This window comes from Lathyrus oleraceus, chromosome 2 (assembly GCF_024323335.1).
Source record: "Lathyrus oleraceus cultivar Zhongwan6 chromosome 2, CAAS_Psat_ZW6_1.0, whole genome shotgun sequence".
Lineage (NCBI taxonomy): Eukaryota > Viridiplantae > Streptophyta > Magnoliopsida > Fabales > Fabaceae > Lathyrus > Lathyrus oleraceus.
The window spans coordinates 385,333,901-385,342,460 of record NC_066580.1 but is presented as its reverse complement, the minus strand read 5'-3'; the positions used below and the strand labels follow the sequence as shown (position 1 = coordinate 385,342,460).

General features: G+C 38.4%; 1 non-coding gene across 1 annotated transcript; it reads right to left on the bottom strand.

Annotated features, from left to right (window-relative positions):
* Nucleotides 1-2,719: 2,719 nt before the first annotated feature.
* Nucleotides 2,720-2,826, bottom strand: LOC127124493 (small nucleolar RNA R71). The gene has a single exon (XR_007803978.1). It is a non-coding gene; the product is annotated as a small nucleolar RNA R71 (small nucleolar RNA).
* Between the last annotated feature and the right edge of the window lie 5,734 nt (nucleotides 2,827-8,560).

Sequence of the window (8,560 nt, the reverse complement as noted above, 5' to 3'; positions counted from 1 at the left end):
AGTTGAAAAAATTTGCTACAAAAGAAAAAGAAAAAGAAAAACTCACCCACTATTAGTTGGTTCAGAGGTACCTGGCGCTGAACTTGGTAGGACGGATAACTATCCGATCCCCCACAACTGCATTTGGGTCAAATAAAAGGGTTTACATAGATTTATGTGCCAGAAACCCCATGTTTAGGATTAAATCACTAACCGGTCACTCTGCTATGAAGCATGTACGGATAACAGGCTTAATGTGACTGCGCCTGAATGAAAAGGACCCAAAATGAGATGAAGAGGTATGCCTAGGTATTGTGGGATAATATGGGTTGGTTAATATAGGAATGGAGTTTATGTCTGTGTCTGCGGATAAGTGTCATCGCGATACCCTTAGTTCACTCAGTTAGTACCTATCACTGCATCCCGACTTGAACTTAGAAGCCTTTCTAGCCCGAACCACTCGTTGACACCGGTTTTTCTTCTTTGAGCTTTTAAGTGTTTTGCTTGAGGACAAGCAAGGGTTTAAGTGTGGGAGAATTTGATGACACTGAAATTCACCGTATTTTCGACTCCGATTTCGCATGCATTTTAGTTGTTTTATTGTTATTTTGTTATGTTATTACTATGTTTTTCTTTGTTTTCAGGTTTTCAGTCTAATCCCTCTGTGGCTGGCGCCATGGGTCCAGCCATGACGTGTCATAGTTCTACTTCCCCTCAACTAACACATCTCCCACTATCTCCACTTGGGCGCCACAATTTACCCTTATGGTGGGCGCCATGGTGTTGTGGCGGGCGCCACAAGAAGAAAGAAGTTTCCCTCCCAAATTAAAACTGAAGGGCATCCTTGTCATTTCCATTATTTTCCTTCCATATAAATAGAGACTCGATTTCATTTGTTTCATCATCCAAACTTAGAACAAACTTAGTTACAATTAGGCAGATATTCAGTATTGTAAAAATGGTAATCACTTCACATCGGAGTGTTGCCACAACTGTGTAATCGAGTTTGGAGCACTTTCGAAGGAAGTTAATCCTGCTGCCATTTTCATTTCCGTTTCGCACTTTATTCAACCCTCCGATTGGAGAAGGTTTTTATTGCTTTACCTTTGTCTACTTTACTTTCCCGCACTGTCTTTACCTTATTTATTTCCCGCACTCGCACTACTTTTATTTATTTCTCGCACTCACACTACTTTTATTTATTTCCCGCACTCGCACTACTTTCATTTATTTCTCGCACTCGCACTACTTTCATTTATTTCTCGCACTCGCGCTACTTTCATTTATTTCTCGCACTCGCACTACTTTCATTTATTTCTCGCACTCGCACTACTTTCATTTATTTCTCGCACTCGCACTACTTTCGTTTATTTCTCGCACTCGCACTACTTTTATTTAAATTAAAATGCACCTTTACTTTACCATGTCTAGCTAAACCTATAAAGGTTAGAATGTAAGGATCGTAATTGAACCGATAATCCGTACAATTGTTCGTAGAAACACTGAAGGGCTGTTTTGTCTTTCAACTTAAGTTTTCCCGCACTTAACTTCCGTTGGGTAAGATCGAAAGCCGTCCAACGCCTTTTTAAACTTAGTTGTTTTTAACTATTTCAAATACAACGAAAGCGCTTTGTTTAGTTCATTAGGAGTTTTTAACTTAAAAAGAAAAGTGATTTTAAAACTATTTTCGGACGCGTTTATAAGTTTAGAGTCTGGTTCGTGAGAACCTCTTTTGGTTAAGAAATCCAGGTCAAAATACTTTTCAACTTAGTCAAGATACTATATTTCTTAAAAATAGGTTTACTACTCTAACGCAATGCGCGCCTTTTTATAAGTGACAATAAGAGGGTTTGATTAGGGAGTACAACTCGGTTCTGAATACGCGAAAGCGATAGTTCCCGTTAAATTGGTTCTTTTCAAAGTAGGAAACACTTCCCATAAGTAATTCTATTAGCAAGTACTTGGATTATTAATTGATTATGTGAATTACATTCGTACCTGTCTTTATTAATTGAATTTGTTTTAATACTTTATTTTTCATTGTGCACTCTAAAAACCCCTATTTCGATTACCTTAGATAAACACCGTAACAATAGATAACGATAGATTGACACTTGGTCTCTGTGGATTCGATAATCTTTTATATTACTCTGACGCGTTCATATACTTGCGAAAAGCACATATCAAGTTTTTGGCGCCGTTGCCGGGGACCAATTTCTTCAAATTTCGTACCCTGTTGTTATATCATTTAGACTTAGGTTGTTACCTGCCCAGCACCGGGAGCTTAGTATATCCTCTGGCAGAACCTGAAAGTTACACCCGCGCACGTTTATTTTTCCATAGAATTAGGAGAGCTATGGCCGAAGATCAAAATCATAGACCTCTTAAGGATTTCTCCCAACCATCCAACGAAGAACGTAGTTCTAGTATAGTAAACCCAACCATCCCAGCGAATAATTTCGAACTTAAACCCTCCCTGTTGCAACTAGTGCAACAGAGACAATTCGCAGGTCTCGCTACTATGAACCCAAACCAACATTTAAAAATCTTTCTCCAATTAGCAAACACTTTTAAAACCAATGGAGCTTCTCTTGAGGCAATCTGTTTAAAATTATTCCCTTTCTCCCTCAGAAATAAAGCCCTATCTTGGTGAGATTCCCTTCCACCCAATTCCATAACAACTTGGGATAACCTTAGAAAAGTATTCCTTGCTAGATACTTTCCCCCTAGTAAGACCGCCGTTCTTCGAAACCACATAACCAGATTTACCCAGAACCAAGGAGAATCGTTGTTCGAAGCTTGGGAGAGGTATAAAGAGCTGTTAAGAGCATGCCCACATCATGATTTAGAAAATTGGTTAATCATTCAGACCTTCTACAATGGACTTCACTATAACACTAAGATGACCATCGACGCTGCCGCAGGCAGTGCATTGATGAATAAACCTTATCCTGAAGCTAGTGCCCTCATCGAAGATATGGCTCAAAACCATCAATCATGGGGAGTAGAACGAGCGACAGTTGAGAAGAAGGAAGCTCAAGGAGGAGTACATGAGTTAAGCTCTATAGATATGATGCAAGCTAAAATGGACGCATTAGCCCTCAAGGTGGAGCATATGTGCATAAACCTGAATACTGCAGTTGTAGTTTCGTCGGATTGTGAGATATGTGGAACCAAAGGACACCAATCTGCTGAATGCAGTCTATTAAAAGAAACCAACTATGAGCAAGTGAACTCTGCCCAAGGGAACCCATATTCAAACACCTACAACCCTGGATGGAGGAATCACCCGAACTTCTCCTATAAGAACAATAACCCTATTCAAAATACTGCACCTCCGAGCCAACCAGGTTACCAAGCCCCAAGACCAAATCAACCTATGCAACCTGTACCACCAAAGCCGAGCCTTGAGAAAATTATGGAAAATTTTATCACTGCTCAAACCCAACAAAACAAAGAGTTCATGAACCAGAACATTCACGTTAACGAACTGATTACCCAGTTAGGAACCAAGGTTGACCAAATAGTTACTCATACTAAGATGCTTGAAACCCAGATCTCTCAGGTAGCCTTAAACCAAGCCCCCAGACTACACCTGGAGGACAGTTCCCTGGACAACCTCAACAGAATCCGAGAGGACAAGCTAATGCCATTACCCTACGAAGTGGGAACGTTTATGATGAGCCACCAAACCCAAGATTGAGTGAACCCAAAACTTCTAAGGAATATACCGAAGCCACAGACAAAGTAAAGGAACCAGAGGAATCCGAAAAACAGGAAGGTCAAGAAAAAGGAGAAGAACCTAAAGATAAAACTTATGTACCACCCCCACCATATAAACCACCAATACCATATCCGCAAAGACTCAAACAAACCCAGATCAATAACCAGTATCAGAAATTTATTAAGGTTATAGAAAAACTTCACGTAGAAATCCCTTTCACAGAAGCCATCACCCAAATACCTTCTTATGCAAAGTTTCTCAAAGACATCCTTATTAACAAACGTAGACTCGACGATCCGAAGCCCTTGGAGTGCAATTCTATTTCCAAGAATAAGTTAGCCAAAAAAGATAAAGATCCTGTAAATTTCTCCATTCCTTGTCTTTTGGGGAGTCATGTCATCGAAAAAGCTTTTCTAGACTTAGGAGCTAGTGTGAGCTTAATGCCTTTAGCAGTTTGTGAGAGGTTAAACTTAGGAGAATTACAGCCTATTAAGATGTCACTTCAGTTAGCCGATAGATCTGTTAAGTATCCGATAGGCATATTAGAAGATGTCCCTGTTAGGATAGGTCAGTTATTTATCCCTACTGATTTTATTGTCATGGACATTAAAGAGGACAATGATATACCAATCCTTCTAGGTAGACCGTTCTTATCAACTGCAGGAGCCATAATAGATGTCAAGAGAGGAAAGTTGACTTTTGAGGTAGGTGACGAGAAAATAGAATTTATACTTTCAAAATATCTTATGGCACCTGTGATGGGAGATGCATGTTATGCCATAGATATCATTGATGAGTTCATTAGGGAATTAGAACAAGAAGAAATCATAAAAACGATTAAGTTGCCATCAACTCTCATACTGGAAGATGATGACTTTAGGAAACCCTACATCGATGATAACCTTTATGAATGTTTATCCCTTACCCCAGATCTTATGCCATTCCCTAAGAAGCCAACCTTAGAACTTAAGGAACTCCCTAAGAACCTGAGACATGAGTTCCTCGACGAAGAGATGAACCGTCCAGTTATAGTCAGTGCTACCTTGAGTCAAGAGGAAACATACCAACTCTTAGATGTTTTACGAAGGTATCCCTCAGCCTTAGGATATAATATCTCTGACCTGAAAGGTATAAGCCCATCCATATGCATGCATCGGATTTCGCTCGAAGTAGATTCAAAGCCCTCTAGAGAACATCAAAGAAGAATAAAACCTATAATGAGTGATGTTGTTAAAAAATAAGTTCTTAAGTTACTTGAGGCAGGTATAATCTATCAGATCTCGGATAGTAAGTGGGTGAGCCCTGTGCATGTAGTATCTAAAAAGGGAGGCATGACAGTTGTGCAAAATGATAAAGGCGAACATGTAGCAAAACGGATGGAAGGAGGATGGCGGATGTGCATAGACTACAGAAAGTTAAATAAAGCAACCAGGAAGGATCATTTCCCTTTGTACTAAATCCCTTGGATTTCAAGCAACGTCATGGGAAGCTTTTGTCTGTGTTATCTGCTGATGTGGTTGAAGGACTTCGAAGTGTTTTGGTTCAGTTCTATGATCCTCTTTACGGTGCTTCACTTTTCCTGATAACCAACTTGTGCCTATGTTAGAGGAGTATGCCAATCTCTTGCGAATACCCATATCCGACAAGGTACCCTTTAGTGGATTGGAGGAGATTCCTAGATCTCATATCATAGCTGAAGCTCTTCATTTGAAGAAATCTGAGATTGATGCTCATTTGGTGAAGAAAGGAGGTATTCTTGGGTTGAATTCTAAGTTCCTCATAGGAAAATCTATCGTCTTTGCTTAAGCCGGTAGTATGGATGATTTTGAAGCTATCTTTGTATTTCTCATCTATGGTTTAGCTTTGGTCTCTAACATTGACAATTTTGTTGATGTTAACACCATTAGAATCTTTTTGACTGGGAATCCTATTCTTACTCTATTGTGTATCTCCTTCTATTGATGCCTCCTTCTTCTATGCTTCTCTATTGTGTATCTCTCTGACTTATCAATGAAGTTTTTTTTGCCTTTTGTGATTTACTTTTGCTTTTTTGTTAACTTTTTGAGTCTGACCAAAAGGGGAGAAATAAATAATAGTCTTTCTGATGAAATAATATATCTAACTCTTAGAATGCACTACTTACATTCTAATATTAAAAATCAATTGCGCAATCTAAGTGTTTTATAGGATACATCTGAACAAGAAAAACTGAATCAGTATCTAAGAAAGAAGTCAAGCAACCTAAGAAGCTACGGTAAGAAACTTTCTACCCTATAAATCCTTTTTCTAATACAAATAACTCTAAAAAATTTCTAAGTATCAAACTTAGGGGGAGACTGCTAATCTCAGGGGGAGTCGCACTCTGTCTGACTCTAATTCATTTAAATTTATATCCTTGTAAAGTACCATTGTTTCATCAAAAGTATAAGTTTTTGTCATCATCACAAAGGGGGAGATTGTTAGAACAAGATTTTGGTTCTGCAATATATCTCTAAGTTTTGATGATAACAAAGAATGAAACAATTAGGTACCCTAATAATTTTCTCTAAGTGTGGAGGTTTCTAAGGAAAAATGAATCTGAGGAAAATAATATCTGGCATCTAACGAAGTCCAGAAAAGTTGATCCAAAAATGAAGAAATCATATTTGACTCTGAACAAAAACACTTCTGAGGAATCAAATACAAAATCAGACATTGAAGTTTATATCTGATGTCTGAAGACTCTACATCTGATGACTCTGCAAGACAACATCAGAAGATACTCTACCTGAAGTCATATATCTCAAGTCTATTCAACAAACATCTATCTAAAGTATATTCAACAAGCAACCATCTGAAGACCAGATGAGAGAATATTTGAAGACTACAAGCTTCTACCCAAAGACTCTGACTCTGCTCACTTTGATTCACGCTCAACAAATCATCTGATTCACACTTATCTGACTCATCAAAATCAGAAACTTAATTAAGAAGTATTCTAAGTATGGTACAAATATCTATAAGGAAATTATGGATTATGCTCCAAGACTTTATGGAAAGGACAAGAAAGTTAATGTCATCAAGTCTCATAATGGACAAGAAATCTCCATTTATTTCCCTCCAACGGTATCATCTCAAAGCACTATAGAAAGGCCTCATAATCATCATGCTAATTACAAAGAAACAATACAAAAAGAATTTTACAATCCACTTCGATCTACATACTGAATACTCTTCATTGTAAAATTCAGTAATCACACAAGAGTTGTTACTCATAGTGTGATCATTGATTTGTTTCCTTAGTTGTGTTTATACTGCTTACCTAGAAGCACTAAAGCAAAGACTTGTATTTCTTTAAAGTTGTTGATTTTCCTCAAGTGACTTGTCGAATTCTGTAGAATTGAGAGGGCTAAGAGATTGTTGAACTCTTAGATGTTTTTGTAATTTATTGAGATCATTGGATTAATTCCTTATTAAAGGCGAAATCACCTTGGCCGGGTGGGCTGAAGTAACTTTGTTTTTCAAGCGAACCAGGATAAACTTCTTGTGTTAGCATTTACTTTCGTGTGTCTGGTGTTGCAAAAGTTTTTAGTTATTGTGAAAACAGTTCAAACCCCCCTTTCTTGTTTTTCGCCACCTCCAGTTTCATCTGATTTATGACTATTTCCTCTTGCATTCATCTTCTTAGTATTAGCACACTCATACACACACATGGCTTTTTCTAAGGCTACCTAACAATGAGACATATGACATTATATTTTACACCCACATGAATTTCTCTTAGGCTACCTGACAATGAGAACCTGTGTTAACTCTGTATGTTCGTGCATCCTTGTTTGTTCATCAATCCAGTTACCCTGGTTTGGGTTGATTAAATTCACATTTGGTCTACTAAATCCTTTCATCTTTTATAATCCTCTTTGTCTTTGTCAAGTGACCCTAAGTCCCTTGGTCACTTGATAGGACTTGCCTCTATCACTTTGGAGCATCAACCCCTCAACAAGTTTATGAGCCTTAATGGACTACAACTTTCATCAGCAGTCCTTCATTTGACTCATCCTCACAAGCATCTTTGGGACCCTGATCCAACAACTTGTTAGCCATTGACTAGGATTGCATGCCATGGGCCTTAAGCAATAGAGAATGATGAGAGGGGATTCTCCTTACACTTGTCTATAATATCTATGAGTACGGGAAGAATGACCCAGTTTCTCATAGTATTTGCCTCTATTCCTTGACTTTAGTGCAATTCTAGTTGGTTCACAGTCGAGTTTGCCCCCTAGCCTTTGTGGCTCCTCTCTTAAGATCTTCTTGGTTTGGACACCATATGAAATAATTTATTTAAGTATTGACACATTTATGGTTATTCCCTCTGCCTTACCATGTCAGTCCTAGTTCCTTGGTAAGCTCCATGTCATGTGAGACCCAATGCTTTGACATGCTTCAGTTTCCCTTACCATATCAGTCCCAGTGCCTTGGTAAGAACCTTGTCACGTGGGTCTCCGACTTTGACAAGTTCCTGCTGTAGCGGTAAATTCATGACCATTAAGCTATGGATAAACTTAACGTCAATAAAACCAGAGTCGCCGCCGCGCTTTTATTGTTTCCAAAGGAAAAGGAAAAAAGTATGAACAAAACCGAAAGGTAAGAAGTTTTCAAATCAAAACTAATAAAATGCCAGAGAATACAGGTAAGGGGGTTGGTTACACAGAGGGAAGGTGTTAGCACCCAAAGTGTCCTAGGTACTCCTAGGGAGCCCTTTTTATGTGTGTATGTGTTTTGGTATAAAAATGTTTTCAATAAATAGAGTGTGGGGATGAGAAGAAGAATTCATTAATTATATTTTGTGTTTGACAAGACCTTCCGACTTGTGCCTAC